A 20506-nucleotide genomic window follows, 5' to 3' on the forward strand; every position below is an offset into this window, starting at 1 on the left:
TCCTCCAGCTTTTCACCTGACATGCCACGCATTCGCAAAGATGTGAATATAAGCTCTTCCCCTCTCTGAGTTCAATCCATCTTAAAATTTTCCTACAATAAGAAGCACTGGTAAGCAATATGTACTTTACTAAAATTTGATAAAGTTTAAGAAGAGTGTATGTATCTCAGGCATCACATAGCAAAAATATTCTTTCCTCAAGAAACTTTTTCATCCATGATGCTCTTGGTTTTCTATCTTTTCTTTTCTTGCATTTTTTGGATCTCCTCTGCCCTCCTTCAAACAGTCCTCAGCTTTTCATCCTTTCTTACTCAATGGATCAAATTTATCCTTTTTGTTGTACAGAGAATTTCAAAAAATTTCTCTAAAATCTGGGTTCCAGCAGTATATACTGAGTGTAGGCCAAGTACTGAACAAATTGCTGCTTCTTTTTAAATGAGTGGCTCCCCACTCTAAAGAATGCTGAGAAATATAATATCCTCAATCTTGTTATTCTTAGATGGCCTGAACTCACCAACCAGTTTATTGGATTCTTTCACAACCTTAAATGTCAGTCTAAATGTTGCTTCTTTTTAAAATACACCTCTGAATCTTTACACCTTTCTCTGTCCATAAGGTTTCACTGTGCATCTCTCTAAATAGCAATTATTCTGCAGAGTGGCAAATATTTTTCTACTCCATTGGAAACTGAAAAGCCATCAAGTCAGTTAAGGGAATTTTCATCCTGTGAGATCATAAGAGAGGAAGGGAAAAAAAGTGGCTGCATTCAAAATTAAAGGAGGATCAAGCATATATCTATCTCTCTATATATACACATTTGTTTCTGTTATTGTTTTTTAGTGTTACTATTTTTGCCCTGTTCTTATTTTTGTCTTCCACTCTTTTTCTGTGTTTTGTGGTTTTAACTGGACAGTTACAGTTACATTTTTCTCCTTTTTTTAATAGCATATCAATACTTGATTTGTTTGTTTTTAACATTTTTTCTCCTAGTTGCCCTGCAGTTTGCAATATACATTTACAACTAATCCATGACCACTTTGAAACAACGGTATGTCATTTAACAGATACTGTGAGTACTTTATAATAACACCACAATCCTAGTCCCCTCCTATTGTCTCTTGTCCTGTGTCTTTCAATTTACTTGTATATGGACATCCACAAGCATGTATATATTCATAATATATATATATATATATATATATTAAAGCATGTATAATCAAATTCATTGTTGGTATTATTTTGAACAAACTGTTCTCGGTTAGATCAATTAACAATAGGAACAGTTTAAATTTTCCTTCCCTTACTTCGTTAATGCTCTCTCTTTATGTGGAAATTAGTTTCCAATCTGTATCATTTCTATTTACTCTAAAGAAACTCTCAAAATTTTGTGCACATCTACTGGCAACTAATTCCCTCAATTTTATTTGTCTAAAATAGCCTTTATTTCTCCTTCACTTTTGAAGCATAATTTTGTAGGGTACAAAATTCTATGTTGATGTTATTTTTCTCTCAATGTTTTAAATATGTAGTTCACTTTTTTCTTGCTTGCATAGTTTCTTAGAAGTAGGATGTAATTCTAAGTTCTGTTTTTCTATCGGTAAAGTGTTTTTCCTCAACTTCTGGTTTCTTTCAGGAGTTTATCTTTTGCTTTATTTTCCGGGTAGTTTGAAAATTATGTGCCCAGGTGTCATTTTTTAGCATTTATCCTACTAGTGTCCTCTGACTCAGAAAAGAAACAAACAACAATGAGCCACCACTTGAGTGAACTTCAAGGAAAACACTAACTTTAAGGGAAGGCCAAATTCACAACAGAGCAAAATGTTGAGAAGAATGTTCAAAGAAGACATTGAGGATCTGGGCAACTTCCAATTATAAGGGAACACTGAAGAGTCTTCAAGAGTGTGGGGGAGTAATAGGGAAGAGAAACTGATAGAAACCTGAAAAACTTATAAAACTTAGAGTCTGGGAGTTAAGATTGACCTGTGATTCCTATTGTCACTGATATGGAAGAAATTTAATTCCTAATCATCCTGGTGGCTTGTTGCATAGAATTATGGAGAAACAGGGTGAAAGGATGGAGAGAAGAATGGGTATCTAAGATTTCTCTTAATCTCTGTTTAAAGAAACATGTGGGCTGGGGAAGGTAGGTTCTTATTTCAATCACATTGTTACTTTTTTGATCTGTGATGCTGATGCTCAGTGTCCTAGTTGGGATATGTATGTCTAGCAAGGATGAAGGGGTTATTCTACTCTGTTAGGAAGGGGCAAGTTGCACATAGGTCATAGGTCTTCTCTTAATTCCTATTGATGGAATTGAGCACCTTCAGGAAATAGGATGTTTTTCTGATGTTGAAACTTTTTATCCCCTAATAAAAGGAAAAGAAACCATAAGAAAATTTGGCTTCAGTCGTTTGTGTGAATGTCTTTCTTATACTCTTGTAAGTAGGTAGACATCCTGGAAACTATGATCTTACTCTAAGGATGTTGGCTCTGTTTGGGGACATCAAAAATGAATTGTGAATGTGTTGACTTTTTTTATTGCATGAATAGAGGGAAAATTAATTGGGTAATGGAAAAATTATAGTTTTACTAAAATAACCAATTAATTGTTTTGAATTGAAATAAATGGAAAGAAAAAAACTACTTTTTCTATTCAACATTCTCATTCATAGGACAAGCAAGATTTTTTTTAAGGCTTGAAATTCAATATGAGTATAAGAAAAATTTATGCTTTATGCATATCTTTCCAAAAACTGACATTAAAATAAGCTCTACACCTACTGTTATTACAATAGGGCAGAAATGAAGTTTATCAGAAGTATTAGTGCCAAGGCTAGGCAAAGGAATATGAAAGAGTTGCAGAGATATTTGTAAAAGGTATATTGAAGCAGTGCTGGTGAAGAATTTTACTGTTGGCTGAGATGAGCAAAGAATAATGTATAAGGTGACACTAATTCACTGTATTATATTGAGAAGATGAATGATGTGGTTTAAAGATTTTTATCTCAGTTTAATTCAATAGTTCAGAATCACTCAGCATTAAATTCAGACTCCTGTTAAGACTATATATCAGGGTCTAAGTAATACAATTTTAACTTTGTTTTGATCTTCTCCAAGCTTTCTCTCTTACTTCCCATGCTTTCTTGTTTTATCATTCCTGACATTAATCTTCACATATATGTTTTGTTTTATCTGTATCTTACACTTCCACAATGTAGGGCTTCTAAAATAACTCACTATCATTCTTATCAATTAAATTTCTAACTTAAATTTAGAAAAAAAATTAGTCGTCTAAATTTAACTTACAACTCCTCTTCTTATTTTCAGCTTGTCTGGGAACTATGATAGATTAAATTATAGAAGAGTATGACTTTCACACCTGTGAACTTTCATAAAACTTGATAAAAATGAAGACAGTAATCCTGCCTGATGATACGGAATTAAAGAAAGAAATATTTCTTTTTTTCATTATGAAATATGAAAAGTACTACCGACTCTTTCTCATGTGTTTCTCAAATATTTTTCTGGTCATATTTTTCATACATTAAAAGAAGCAGCAATAGTACCATCTCTCTGACACATGAGATATCGTTAAAATGCAATAAATACAAAACTAAAAGAGTTATATTTTAATTTTCATTTTAAGTTTAAAACATTAATAAAAACAATGACAGAAAAATATATGTACATAGAGATATAGTTATATATGTGTACATAGAGCTATAATATCATACCAGATATTATAACAACATGAAAAATACTTTCATGAAATATTACAATGGCCAGACAAAAAGAACTTCAGTCATTCCCTTTTTATGAAGTCACTAAACACAATAATTATCTAAGATATTCAAAATTTGAGGTAATTCTAATATTAATAAAACTTCATTGCAGTTTTGAATAAAGTTTTTGTTAAAATAAGCCAACAAAAATATTTTAAAGAGTTCCAAAATTACAGACTTGGAAACAGAATCAGGCTAGGTACCTGACATCCAGTGATAAAATAAAAAATAAGTGTTACACTCCTAAGTATAATAAAGTGATGTGTTTCAATTGCTCTCATGTGAATTCCCTACTGTCATGTAAAATTCCACCTCAGCATAGTTATTCAAATTGTAATGTTTACTGTATACAAAGATTATGTGCCTTCTATCAGTGTCTTTAAAAATGAATAAAGAAAGAAAGATTAACAGGAACACAGAATGAAAACCATGCCAAGTAAAGACTACTGTTGTGGTAACAGAAACAGACACTGCATTGCTTAGCCTTGTTGTCAGTATAATCCATTCCAATGTGATGTGTGAAAGAGTCTCATAAAGGAGGAGAATGCACAGATTATATTGTGGTATCTTTACTAAGCAGTTTTTCAAAGAATAAACCCTTCATATGCATAACAATCTTTATCTGCTCTTGCAGGTTTGTAGTTTTTTGTATTTATCAATAGGTTTTCAAAAATACATGCACATTTATTGTTGACATTATAGTATTTTATTCTTTCTAATACATATCACAGTAATTACGTGACACAGGGAAGCACAACAACGTTTTATCTAGCTATTTTATCTAATTGTTATATCATCCATAATTGATTTTGTATTACATCTCGATATAGCAATCATTGATTTGAAATTTAGGAAGTATTATGAAATCTATTACTATCAAGAGAGTACAAGTAGTAGAAAACAACTTAATTAACAAAAATAAATGCATTTTTAGAGTTGATACCAAAAGCAAAGACAACAAAACCGAAAATAAACAAGTGGAACTACACCAAACTAAAAATCCGCACAGCAAAAGAAACCATCAAAAACAAGAAATAGTAACCTATGGAGTGGAAGAAAATATTTGCTAATGATGTATGTGATATGTGGTTACTATCCTAAGGAGAGAAAGAGCTCATATAACTCAATGACAACAACAACAACAATGATTCAAAAATGGTCAGAGGAATTGAATAAACATTTTTTCCAAAGAAGGGTCATAGACAATTAACAAGTATAGGAAAAGTGCTCAATACCACTTAATTATCAGAGAGCTGCAAAACAAAACCACAATGAGATGTGATCTCGTACTATTAGAATGACCTACATCAAAAATATAAGACATAATGTATTGACAAGGATAAATGAAATGGAACCCTTATGCACTGTTGGTGGGAATGTGAACTGGTGCAGCCACTATGGAAAACAGTATGGAGGTTCCTCAAAAAGTTAAAATTGGACTACCATATGACACAGCAATTCCATTTCTTGGTATATGTCCAAAGGACACAAAGTCACTATGTCAAGGAGATATCTACAGCACTGTGTATCCTGTAGCATTATTTAAATAACCAAGACATGGAAACAATCTAAGTGCCCATCAGTGAATAAATGGATAAAGAAAATGTAATATATCATGATAACATGGATGAATTTGAGAGCCATTATAATACATGAAATAAGTCAGGTTGTTGAGAAAGGACACTTATATATTATCTAACTTATATGTGGAATCTCAAAAAAAAAATCCTTCATAGAAATGTAAAACAAATTGTTGGTTTCCAAAGTCAAGGGCACTTGGAGGGAATGGGTAAAGGCGATCAGAAGATATAAACTGCTACTAATAAGATAAATAAATTCTGGCGATATAATGTACAACATCGTGACTAGGTTACTAATACTGTAATGCATATCGGAAAGTTGCTAAGAGAGTAGATCTTAAAAGTTTTTAGCTTCATTTGTATTGAAACTCTACTGTTTGGTATGTACACATCTCAATCATTATATCTTCCTGATTGGTCCTTTTATCCTCACTTTGTCTCTAGTAATTTTCTTTACTATCATCTGTATGTTTTCCTTTTGTTTTGTTTTTATTTATTTTCTTAACTTATCTCCCACCCCCACCTCCCTTCTGATAACATCAGTTTGCTTTCTATAGCCTGTTTCTTGGTTTGCCTCTTTTTTTGTTTGTTTTTTACTTTCCATGTACCCATGTCATTTAATTTGACTTTGATATGAATTTCTTATAAAGAGCACAGAGTTGGGGGGCGCCTGGATGGCTCAGTCAGTTGTGCACCTGACCCTTGTGTTTGGCTCAGGTCATGATCTCAGAGTCCTGCAATAGAGTCCAGCTTCACTCCATGTTCAGCAGGGAGTCTGCTTGAGATTCTCTTTCTCTGCCCCTCTTACGCTCAAATAAATCTTTGAAGAGGACAAAGTTGGGTCTTATTTTTTAATCCACGCTATCAGTCTTTCTTTTTTGGGGGAGGTATATTAGTATCACTTATATTTAATATAACTTCTGAGATGGTAAAGCTCTATCATTTTTTATTTTTTTTATTTTATTTTTTTAAGATGTTATTTATTCATTCATGAGAGACAGAGAGAGAGAGGCAGAGACACAGGCAGAGGGAGCCCGATGTGGGACTCGATCCTGGGTCTCCAGGATCAGGCCCTGGGCTGAAGGCGGCGCTAAACCGCTGAGCCACCTGGGCTGCCCCTCTATCATTTTTTTAAAATGTTTCCTCTGTTTGTTGTCCCTTTGTTTTTTATCTTGCCTTCCTGTGGGTCATTTGAACATATTTTTTTTCTTCTCTCTATATTTAATTATAGTGTTTATGAATGTATCTCTTACAGTTTTTAAAATCTTTTTTTAAACTCTTAATAAGGGCAGCCCAGGTGGCTCAGTGGCTTAGCACTGCCTTTAGCCCAGGGCGTGATCCTAGAGAACCTGGATGGAGTCCAACATCAGGCTCCCTGCATGGAGCCTGCTTCTCCATCTGCCTGTGTCTCTGCCTCTCTCTCTCTCTGTGTCTCTATGAATAAATAAATAAAATATTAAAAAAAACTCTCAATAAATAATTCAAGAGTTGTAAACCACATTTCTAAGTCATGCTTGCTAATATGGAGAAATAGTTCAATAACCTCAAGAAATTGAGAATCTAGTTCATAAAGGTTAGCTCATTCTTTTTTAAACCAATGGATTATTATTAAGCACATCCCTCATTTTTCAAATGAAATCTTACAGAAATGATGGTAGATACTTATAGTTACCCAGGACTCCTGCAGACCTCTGACTAAATGAAGAATAAGACATGACCCTTTCAGATATGTAAAGATAGCATCCATTTTCCTCTTTTATATGTAAAATTAAAAAAGCAATATGATGCAACTCTTTTCTTTAGTGGTATATAATAACTTTCTTTCCCATTCCTTTTCAGTTGCCTAATATTATCATCATACTGTAGATATTGATACCACTAAAATGTCAGCCACTAAATATTTTCTGAATAAAGACTCCTATTCATCCTTCTTCAATTGTTTCTACTGTCCTATAATTAATGGCAATGCTACTTCCAATCTGCTGTTTTGAATCACCACTGCTTTGCAGTTATACTACAAAGAATTTATAAGATACTTTAGAACATACAGGAAGAAAAAAATGCATTCTTAGGTAAATCCAAAAGTTGACATTTTCTGTAACTGCTGCTAAAACTATGGATAGCATCACACTTCAAAAGGGGCTTTGGATTGTCCAGACATCTAACATCCTTAATGAAATTAATCCTCTATCTAAAAAATGATTAACCCACCAAGTCCAGCCATATGATTTAGAATGCTTACTACTGAATTACCAGAATTCTGCGTGAGTTATATACTGATAAAGCACATAGGAACATTTTAGGATTTGCTGATTCAATTACTCAGCAATCTCATAAAGGAATTAAGTTATTTCTATTGTGATATGTTGTATCTTTTTTCCTAAAAATTTTATTTATTTAATTATTTATTTAATTAATTATTTATTTACTTATTTATGAGAGACAGAGAGAGAAAGTAATAGAGATGGAGAGTACAAGTGGGAGAGGGACAAGTAGACTCAACACTGAGCACAGAACTGGATGTGAGTTCATCCCATGACCTTGAAGTCATTACCTGAGTTCAAATCAAGAGTCAGATGCTTAACCAACAGAGCCACTTAGGCACCCCAGTATGTCATACTGATACTACCTTCCTTCACTATCATGAGATGGCCTCAGCAATTCCAAGTGCTGCATGAATACAGGATGATATCCACCCAATAAAAGGGGTGTTTCCCTCTATGCAAGGACTTGCTTTGGCATAGAAAACCTTTCCCAGAAGCCAACAAGCACACCCCTTAAATTCCAGAGGGTATATTGACAAATGTGTATATCTGCACACTAAACATTAGCAAGTAGAATAAGATCACCGATATCTTTTAGATGATTCAAGATTATTTGTATTGACATAGGGGGGCAAATACTTTCCCTAAGTAAATATAATGGTGATTGTCTCCATAACACTGAAGACTAATTAGCAAAATAATGAAAGATATGACTTTTGCTAGGCAACCAACAACAGGAAAATGTTGTCACATAACTTAAGGAAGCAACAGTTTGAAGAGGGAAATCGGATAACCAAATACAATGGTTCTGATATAAAGTGAGATTGAGAAATAAAAAGAAAATTGCGTTATCAACAGTAAGGTCATTCATGACCTTTGTAAAATACTTTTGGTGAAGTAGTGAGATCATGCAGACTTGGAAAGAATGGTTAGAATGTCTCAAAAACAACTCTCCTTTATTTTTTTATTTTATTTTTTTTACAACTCTCCTTTAAAATAAGATTATCCAAGGCTGAATATGCTTGACTATAACATCATATGTTTTAAGTCTGCAAAGAGGATGAAAAGATAAAGGAAATAGAGCTTAGTGATTTTAAATGATAATATTCATGTCTTGACCTTAAATAGAAAGACTTAGTGTGGGCTTCTCATGAGCTACTCTAGTGGAGTTCAGGAAAATAACATAAAAATAATTCACTGAAGAGAAACCTGAGAAATAATGGTTGTTTTTGCTTTGGATGGAAATGCAATTTATATGGCATCCTGTGGAATTTGCTAATGTTTCACATTTATCCTAAAAGACAGATCCTTCTTCTACAAGACAACAGATGAATTCCCTTGAGGTTATTCAGCACTTTCTGTGTAGTGATACACAGAGAATACTTTAAGAACTGATGTGAGGGAGGGAGTTAGTTCTAGGGAAGGTCTAGTGTTGAATGGCATCTTAGATAAAAAGAAAGTAATTTAAGAAACGTTGTGAATATTCTTAATATCCCATTAACACATATAATAATTTTCAGCTCTATAGCTAAGCATGCTGTTATCTCTCTTTTTAGCACAGTTAATATTTCATAAAATGTTCTGATACACTGCAGGGTTACCAACACTGTCTTTAATGTGACATTTTTCTTTGAAGGACTGAAACCAAGTGGTCTCTCCAGGGCATCATAAATCTTAGTTTTCATTTAGAATATAGAAACCATAAAGAACATAAAACAATATTTAAGCCTCAGAGAAGACCAATTTCCAATACAAAATGGGATTGTTATGACAGTAAAGGAATGAGCAGATGAGAATAGGAACACTCCAATTTACACAAGGCTGCCAGAAACAAAATAAAGGAGGCATAGGAGCCCCAGGGATGGTACATGATAAAGCAGTGACCAGAAAACTGAAATGGTCCACGTGGACTATTCCATTTTTCAGCCATCTGTAACAAAAGACTATAGAATATCAAGATTTAAATGATATTGCTAAAGACAGATGCTCAAATGATTTAAACATATATATTTTACATTTACATATATTCATTTATAGTATACGAATAAAGTTAAGAATACCTTTTTTTAAGTAAATTTATAAAGAAACATGATCTGAGAAACTTTTAAGGTAAAATAATTGCATGGAATTAAGCCATAATACATTATAATTCCCTAATTACATACACCATCTTTAAACTTTTGAAGCCATTAAAGCATAGCAGGAATTTAATGGGATATCTAATTTTGTCTACATCTATTGCATGATTCATTTCTTAGAAGTTTTTGTGAGTCTACGTGTGGGTAGGAAACTTTCAGATTGTTTATATCCCAACAGTATATTATTGTTCTATTTCTAAATATACCCTGGGGTTTGCAAAAATAATATAAATAGAGTTTCTACAAACATCAACGACTTCCATTAAAATGTTTAAAAAGAAGGTTTATTGTAAACTATTTAACTTAAAATTAACTATTTTAAGTTACTTAAACTATTAACTTAAAATAAAAAATGTTAATGATTGACAAAATAATAGGTAGTCAATCATCTAATAAGCATTTATTATTTTTTTAATAAGCATTTATGATACATTCTTCTGAATGTTTTAAATGCTTAACCCATGTCATTTTCACATTAAATTTATCAAATACAATTTTTAAAGTAATTTTATAGACTTGTTAACCAGATTTCTGACAGCTTACATCACTGAGTCCATTGAGTTGCTAAGACTTGACCCTAGGTATTCTGGCTACAAAACCTGTACCTATAATGAATATGTTATTTAGCAAACTTTCTTATGAATTGTTTTATTATATATACCAGTAAGTCAAGTTACTATCTTTATCTAAAATTAGTTTGTAGACTGTACTGGCATAATATGCAGAAAATGATATGAAAGTATTAATAAGATACAATTTAGAGCTTTCCCACAAAAAGACTCTTGCTTCCTCTCATTATTTTTATTCTCAATACATTTTAAATGACTATTTCCCATTGCTTAAAATACTACAGTAAAAAATAAAAAAAAATTTTATTTATTCATATGAGACCCAGAGAGAGGCAGAGACACAGGCAGCGGGAGAAGCAGGCTCCATCCAGGGAGCCTGATGTGGGACTCGATCCCAGGACCCCAGGATCATGACCTGAGCCAAAGGCATATGCTCAACCACTGAACCACCCTGGTGCCCAGTAAAATAAAAATTCTTATGGGTGGTAAATAGTTCATGCTGTAATTAATCACCTAATATTTTGTATGACGTTCCTAAAACATGATCTGAGGACACCTGGAATCAGAATTACTATGTTTGACAATTATTTAAATACTTCTAGACATATATTGTATTTCTGCTAGTGAAGACTGAAATTAGTTATTAAACAAGCTTTCAAGTAATATATATGTAGAGTAAAATTTCAAAGTTGGACTAAATATGAATGAATTATACATTTTTTTTTTGTTTTTTAATCCTAAAAGTAAGACTTGGGGTGAACATGAAAATATTGGATCTTGTATATTGTTGAGCTACAATGCTACTAAAAATGGGAAACCATATATATAGAAGATATGGTAAATGGTAATAAATTCTTGCATACTTTAAAATACCACTGAGTGATGTCAGTGACTGACTGTGGTTGATTTCAAATCATTAAATTTTTATATTTTTTTAAGATTTTATTTTTTTAAATTTTTATTTATTTATGATAGTCACACAGAGAGAGAGAGAGAGAGAGAGGCAGAGACATAGGCAGAGGGAGAAGCAGGCTCCATGCACCGGGAGCCCGATGTGGGATTCGATCCAGGGTCTCCCGGATCGCGCGCCCTGGGCCAAAGGCAGGCGCCAAACCGCTGCGCCACCCAGGGATCCCGATTGATTGGAATTTTAAAATCTTTGACATATACAGTTTCTTATTTTAAATTATTGTTGGAAAGACAATTGCTTGTATTTTGAGAATTTTCAAAAGCCAAACCAAGGCTCACACATTTGAGTTGCTTAACATTACACACTGAAATAAGAAATTTCTATTTACAATAGTATAAAGTTGTATGGGAAGGAGGTAAAAGAAGTTAAAGAAAGAAGCAACAGATTTTAAAATTCCTTTTTTACTCAAATGATCCAATTTGAGCTGGAATACAACTCAAGCAATCTGTAGGGTGTCAGTAAGAAACAGAGCAGCAGATGAGTAGGAACTGACATTTGTGGCTTGGGAAAAAATTTGGCAAGGAGAGCAAAAAACAAGTAGTTACAGTGCTCTAAATGGCCATAAAAGTATAGTCTTCTGAAAAACATAGGGCAGTTTAAATTCGTATTTTTATTTTCTTCCTCTATTAAGTGATACATATTTGGCAGTAGGGCTATAAGTGAGAAGTCAAAATATTCTTCCTAAAAACAATACAAGCAAGCATTTTATGAAGAATAGGAATGCAGAAAAGCATATTTTTATATTTGGTAGATATTTAAAATATTTAATGTAAATCTGCAATACTTGGAAAATACATCTCAGGTTCCATCCATAACAATCTTGCAAAAATCATAGGATTTTATTGTTCAAAACCTCCTGAGGTTTGCATAATTATCCCCTCAAAAGACAAAACCTATGAGAACAGTTGAATGTGTTGCCTTTATGCTGATCTCTATGAGTTACAATACCTAATAAATTATCAAGATGAACTAGGGATCAGAGATATTAAGTCTACACAGGGTCTATGGCCATTGATATAATTTCAGATCTTCAATTAAAATAAAATTGACAATGCACAGATTCATTGCCAAAAACCAAGAGTCATATTGTCAGGTCAAAATCAAATGCTAGAGAATATATGCATTTATGGTAAAGAAATAAACAAAAAAAAATGCTAATGCAAAATCCTTTTCTTCTGTGATATTAAGTCAGTCTTCTCTTTATGACTTTTAGAAATATCTTAAATGCAGTAAGCCCCATGATAATAATACCCCTTACCATAATAACCGATATTTGAATATAATGTGAATTTTTAATTGACTCATAGTGTCCAATAAAGTTCACATTTACATGTTTTTTAAAAATTAATAAAGTAGCAGGGGAAGTGCCATGTAGAGCAATAGCTGGTCCTCAACAAATACTTGTTAATTGACAGGCTGAATGAATGAATGGACTGGCCTTCCTCATTTATTGGTAATTATTGCTACAGATTCCCATATTATTAGAAGGGCATGTATTGGTTCCGGTTTTAATTTGCATATATATATATATTTAATTAAGTATAGTTTGCATCAGAGCATAGTTTTCATCCTACTGGGCCTTATGGTTTCTGTTTGGTAGGACTCTACACTGCTACAGGCATTTAAAAAATATTACCTAGGGCACTTGGGTGGCTCAGTCAGTTAAGCGTCTCCCTTTGGTTCAGGTCTCCGGTCCTGGGATTGAGTCTCACATTGGGCTCCCATGGAGTTTGCCTCTCCTTCTGTCCTTCTTCCTGGCTCATTCTCTCTCTCTCTCTCTCTCTCTCTCTCTCAAAAATTAATAAAATCTTAAAAAAGTTTTGACTGAATCCCTACTATGCATAAAGTAGAATTATTTATTGCTAGTTTGGAAAAAAAATCTCCATACTTAGCTCCAGGGATGACTGGAGATTCTGGTGTCAATTCTTGACAAGATAAGGAGGAATGAGTCAAATAATGATTTTTGAAACATTCTTTAGTTTGACCCCTCCTTGGGTAGGGCCGACTTGTTTACTGGTGGCTTTTACCTGGTATAATCTGAGAGGCAGCTTGACTTGGCTACATAACCTGAGGAAAAAGGCCCCATGGAAAACTTCCGTGGAAGTTCTCCTAAAATGAAGATTTCTTGCACGTATCTTGGTGGTTCATACTCCAAAGACCAAGTACATTCTATATAATTGAGAAAAATCCCAGGTATATATATATATATGTTCACTGCTTGGTTGGGTCTTCAGAAGCCTTTAAAAGTCTTACATGAAAATGTTCTGTGGCATTTTGAGAGTACTTTCAATTGCTGAAAATGTATAAACTTTGCAGTCAATTATGAAATGAATTGATGGAAATTCAATATTGTACAGGTAGGTATTACACTGTCATGGCGTGCACAGTACCCTCTTTATAGCTCATTCTTTTTTCTTTACAGATAATCTCAATCTTCTCTCATACTTCCAGGTACCATACATTAGCCTTTTTCAAAAGCAAGCTAATAAAATAGTACTTTAAGCTGTTCTATATTTTGTTTCAAGTGTTTAATTCTTTCATAATTTGTGGTGTGACAAAAATGTTCAGGAAACTAAATATTTTGTGCAGAATAGCAAGATAACATGAAAAATATCTCAGAAAAGACTATTAAACATGGCTCACACCTTACTTAAAACATACTATAAGCATCTTTTGCCTCTAAAAATGATTTAGGTTCAGTGATTTCTTTAATGGAGACTCAGATTTGATCATGATTATTGGAAATAAATTTAGGACTAGGATATAGGTATTTATAGTTGTATTTTGTGATTATAGCTGAGATCTCAGTTAATGCCTGGGAAATTCATATTTATTTACAGAGAGGGACACAGGACTTTGAGGACATTCTATTTTCTTTATTTCAATTAATATTGACTCTAATACACTAATAAACTGTTAAACACCATGGTCCATACTTTTTCAAATATTATGTTAATTTTTATTAGAGTAATAGAAGTGTATCTTATAAAAAACTAGTGCTGAAGTTTAAAATGTTGGCAATCCTATTGATATCTACAGTTATCATTCTATATAAAAATGTTTATATCATTTTTGATTGATCAATTTTTATGACTAAATAAATCCTTTAATAGAAAAACATGGTTTTAAAAAATCCACTGCTATCTTTCTACCAGTAAATATGATTCTTTAAAGTTAAATCCTCAGTTAATAATATTATCATTATAATAATGCTTAATGATGAGTCAAAAATACCATCATGATTCCTTTTTTGAAAACATTTGTATTATCTGAACTTAATAACTGAATTTTATTTTACATTTTCATAAATTTCTACAAGCTTATTATAAATTTCTATTCTCAAAATTTTATACAGATCTTTAAAATGCTAAACAAAATATTTCTTTCCAAATACTCCAACTCAGCCTACACTTTCATATTTTTCTTGTAGAAATATCTTCCAAATGGGATGCCTGGGTGGCTCAGCAGTTCAGCATCTGCCTTTGACTCAGAGCGTGATCCCAAAGTCCCGGGATTGGGATCAAGTCTCGCATCAAGCTCCCTGCAGGGAGCCTGCTTCTCCCTCTGCCTGTGTGTCTGCCTTTCTCTCTGTGTGTTTCTCATGAATAAATAAATAAAATCTTAAAAAAAGGAAATATCTTCCAAAGCATCCAAATTTCTGTTAAAATGGTCAAATTGATCTTTAAGCCTACTGCATATGTATTATAATGTTCCCAATGTCTGTTGATGTATATGACCTACTCTAGGCTTAATAACCATCAGTAGATACTTCGATAGTGAAACTGTAATTTCAGTAGCAATTGGCAAGCATAACTTGTTTTTGCTACACATGTTGTCAGCTGAGGTGATTGGCATGCTGAGGATGATTAGACAGGCGGATGCTGGCATACATGAAGATTTGCTCCTTCATATGTGTGTTGATTGATTCAGGCTACAGGCTAGATCTTGGTCTGTAGACTAGAGCAGCTATAAGGGGCTACTATATGGCTTCCTCACAGCATGATGTCTGTGTTTCAAGAGCAAGATTCTTAAAAGAACAAGGCAGGATTTCATGATTTTTTTTATGCCTGCCTTTGGAAAACACATAGCTTTACTTACGCCATCTTCTTTGGGGATACAGAAACAATCATTCAACAAAGTGGAGAGGAATGGAACCCTTCAGCCAATGGTAAGACTATCTGTCATATTGTAACGGCATGTGGGGTGGGATATGTCATAGTGGCCCTATTTGGAAAGTGTAAGTAGTCATACACCACATGACTCTTCTCTGTTAAATTCTCAACTCCACGTTCCTCTTAGATAAGTGAAGTACAGCTCTCAACCTCTGTGAAACGGTTTATGGATAATAATGCACGTTCAAATAGATAGATGATGATGATGAAGATAGGTAGACAGATAAATAGATAGATGATAAAATAAACATTGGAAAGAAAACATTTAACTAGTGGTTTAAAAAAGAAAAAATGTAATAAAAGTAAGGAAGGAATTACCATATATAAAAATAAAATTATATGAAGTTATATGGCTAATTGCACTATACACTGTGACTAATTGCAACTATATATAATTATATATATTTTTTACTTTATTGTACTTAACTATTTTTATCTTTTAAAATATTTTTAAAATTTTATATTTTAGGGTAATTTTAGGTTCAGAGCCAAATTGAAAAGTTATGGCAAAATCTCTATACCTTTTTCTCACTTTGCTGTGAAACTAAAATTGTGACAGAGGTACAGAGAATTCCTATATACTCCCTGCACTCAGCTCCACATGGATAGCTATCTACAGTATCAACATCCCCCGCTGGTGTGGTATATTTATTACAATCGGTGAACCTATGCTGACACATCATAACCACTCCAAAATCCACAGTTTCCATTAGGATTCAATCTCGGTATTATTTTACATTCTATGGGTGTGGATAAATATATGATGACATGTATCTAACATTATGATATTGTGCACATCATTTTAAAATAATCCTTAAAAATCCCCTCTGCTCTGCCAATTATCCCTTCTTCTCTCAACCCCTGGCAACTGCTTGTTATTTTTATCATCTACATAGTTTTGTCTTTTCCAGAAAGTCATATCTTTGGAAACATAGGGTACATAGCTTTTTCAGATTCCTTGATGTCTTCACATGGCTTGGTAGCTCATTTCTTTTTAGCACTAAATAATATTCCATTGTCTGAATGTACCACATTTTATATTTATCCATTTACCTACAGAAGGACATCTTGGTTGCTTCCAAGTTTTGGTAGTTATGATAAAGCTGCAAAAAACATTCATGTGCCAGTTTTGTGTGTATATAAGTTTTCTATTACTTTGGGTAAATACTAATAAATATGGATCATATGGTAAAAGTATGCTGATTTTGTTTTTTTTGTGTGTTTTTTTTAATTTTTTAAATTTATTTATGATAGTCATACAGAGAGAGAGAGAGAGAGGCAGAGACACAGGCAGAGGGAGAAGCAGGCTCCATGCACAGGGAGCCCGACGTGGGACTCGATCCCGGGTCTCCAGGATCGCGCCCTGGGCCAAAGGCAGGCGCCAAACCGCTGCGCCACCCAGGGATCCCCAAGTATGCTGATTTTGTAAGAAACTGCCAAAATACTTTCCAAAGTGTCTATACCATTTTACATGCCTGGCAGTACTGGTGTTGTCAGTGTTCTGGATTTGGGGCATTTTAATAGATGTGTAGTGATAACTCATTGTTGTTTTCATTTATAATTTCCTGATGGCATATGATATGGAGCATCTTTTCATTTGTTTATTTTGCATTCGTATCTTCCTCGGTGAGGTCTTCTTTGGCCTAATTTTTAATCAAATTGTTTTTTTATTGTTGGGTTTTAAGAGTTTGTTCTCTATTTTGAAGAACAGTCTTTTACAAACATTTTCTCACAGTCAATGGTTTTTCTTCTCTTAACATTGTTTTTCACAGGGCATAAGTCTTTTAATTTTAATGAAATACGGTTTACCAATTATTTCTTTCATGGATCATGATTTTGACTCTAAAAAGTCATTGCCAAACCCAAGGTAATCTGGATTTTTTTCTATGTTCTTCCAGGAATTTTATATTTTTGTGTTTTATATTTAGGTCTATGATTCATTTTGAGTTAATTTTGTCAAGGCTGCAAGGTCTACATCTAGATTCATTCTTTGGCATGTAGATTCAGTGTTCCCAGTTGTACCATTTGTTGAAGCAACTCTATTGTTATACTATATTGCCTTTGTTACTTTGTCAATGATCAGTCGTCTATATATGGGTCTATTTCTGGGCTCTCTATTCTGTTCAACTGATCTATTTGGCTGTTCTTTCACCAAAATCTCACTGTCTTGATTATTGTCATTTTATAATGTCTTAACGTCAGTATCAGTCCTCCAATTCTGTTCTTCTGCCTTAATAATATATTGGATTTTCAGGGACTTTTGAATCACTTTATCAATATGCATAAAATAAATTTCTGGGATTGTAAATTAGGATTGCACTGAATCTATATATTAAGTTGAGAAGAACTGATACATTGACAATAACAAGTCTCCCCATATCCATGCACATGGAATATCTCTTCTTCATTCATTTAGTTATTCTTCGATTTCGTTCATCAGTGTTTTTGTAGTTTTCCTCATATAGATCTTGTACATATTTTATTAGAGTTATACCTGAGAATTTTATTTTTGGGAGTTCTAATGTAAATAGCACTCTATGTAAATAGCACCGTGTTTTTTTTTATTTCAAATTCTACTCATTCATTGCTGATATATAGGAAAGCAATTGACTTTTGTATATTTACCTGCAACCTACAATCTTGCTATAATTGCTTATTAGTTTCAGGAGTATTGTCACTGTTGTTTTGTTAATTACTCTGATATGTTCTCTGAAATTTGAGAAAAGTATTTTAAAATCCTTAAAGTGTGCTAAAATTCTTGCCATTCTTGCAATACACATGGATTTCATTGATTTTTTTAAAATTTTTATTTATTTATGATAGTCACAGAGAGAGAGAGAGAAAGGCAGAGACCTAGGCAGAGGGAGAAGCAGGCTCCATGCAGGGAGCCCGACGTGGAATTCGATCCCGGGTCTCCAGGATCGCGCCCTGGGCCAAAGGCAGGTGCTAAACCGCTGCGCTACCCAGGGATCCCGATTTCATTGATTTTATCATCTTTCTCTTTATAATTATGTTCCCAAGTGCTTTATATATTTTTTGAAGAACTATATCTTTAATAAGGAATCTATATAACTCAAATTAAACAAATACGTATTGTAATAATGTACAAATATTTATCTGAGAGGTAACATTTAAATATAAACCCTTACTCTGGATCTGCATGTAGATTCCATGAAATTATTAAATTGTAAAAGTTGCAGGTAAATCTTAGTAAGAAGATGTACACTGCAGGGTAGGCATATATCAGATAATTTTATGAAGACCAATTGTTTAAACGTACTTTGCATTTTCACTATAATATTCCTGAAATAATTAAGGGAAAATGACTTCAATGAAAGTAAAATCTTTGTGAGGAAAAGAAGTGGTCCTAACAGGCCTAAAATTTACATAGGTTACAAGAAATTTAGAAGTTATAAAATATACCGAGAACATAAAACTATAAAATATATAATCTGGTGATTCACGTGCCCTAAATAAATGTAAGGCTTAATATTGTTAAGATTGACAATACTTTCCAGATTGCTGTGATTATGTATAGCATTTTTTTTCATAATTACTCCCAAAGTGCCTTAACTGCTAACAACCTAAATATCCTTCAACTGATAAATGTTGGCACATCCATATGATATTCTACTGAGCTATGAAAAAGAATAAACTTGTGATACATGCAACCACATTAATGAATACAAACTGTAAAATGCTAAGTGAACAAAGACCGGCTCGAAGTCTACTTGACTCTATATGCCTGAATTCATTGATTTATTACTGAGTAAAAGACATAATTATTGGAAGGAAGCAGTGTCATTGGGGGTTAAAGGCTGGCAGTGGGCTGTCTTCAGACAAAAGGGTCTGAGAAAATTTTTAAATGATAGAAATTTTTTATGTTCTCTGTTTGACAGTGATTACATGACTGCATGTGTCTGTCAAAAATCACAAAAGTGGACACTAAAAAATGGGTAAATTTTATGGTCTAGGTCATCTAAGTTATATTTATGTAAATTATTCCTCAATAAATCTGAAAAAGAGATAAAATAAAATTTGAAAGAATTAGATTAAAAATGGTAATTACTTGCAAACACTGAGATTATATATACAGGAAATAGTGAAAAATGACTATATTATAATCATGAATTTTTAGTATGATGATTGTACTTTTTAGTATATTTGTTGTATATGTAATATATACAAAGAAAATAAATTTTATTATTTTGTTTCTATATAGTCTGCTAATCAGAAAATGAGATTTTAAAAGCTACCATTTAAAATTACATAAGAATAGGGATCCCTGGGTGGCACAGTGGTTTGGCGCCTGCCTTCGGCCCAGGGTGTGATCCTGGAGACTCGGGATCGAGTCCCACGTCGGGCTCCCGGTGCAAGGAGCCTGCTTCTCCCTCTGCCTGTGTCTCTGCCTCTCTCTCTCTCTCTCTCTCTGTCTATCATAAATAAATAAAAAATTAAAAAAAAATAAAATTACATAAAAATACATGAAATGTTTAGAATATATGCAATCATATATGAGAAATATCATTACAGAATGTTTTAAATGTAATTAAAATATATTAAAGAAAACAGTAATGAATAGTCAGGACTTTCAATAGTGTCATTATTGATATGGAAAATGTAAAATTAGAACTGTACTTGTACACTAAATAAATTATAAGAAAGAGAAAAAAAGAAACCAAGAAACTTATGAGCTATAAAATTTCTAATTTATTGCTAGTTGGAATGTCAATTGATAAGAATCACTTTAGAAAACATTTTGGTACCTCTTACACTGTTGGTGGGAATGTGAACTGGTGCAGCCACTCTGGAAAACTGTGTGGAGGTTCCTCAAACAGTTAAAAATATACCTGCCCTACGACCCAGCAATTGCACTGTTGGGGATTTACCCCAAAGATACAAATGCAATGAAACGCCGGGACACCTGCACCCCGATGTTTATAGCAACAATGGCCACTATAGCCAAACTGTGGAAGGAGCCTCGGTGTCCAACGAAAGATGAATGGATAAAGAAGATGTGGTCTATGTATA

The sequence above is a fragment of the Canis aureus genome, chromosome 15 (genome assembly GCF_053574225.1).
Source record: "Canis aureus isolate CA01 chromosome 15, VMU_Caureus_v.1.0, whole genome shotgun sequence".
NCBI lineage: Eukaryota > Metazoa > Chordata > Mammalia > Carnivora > Canidae > Canis > Canis aureus.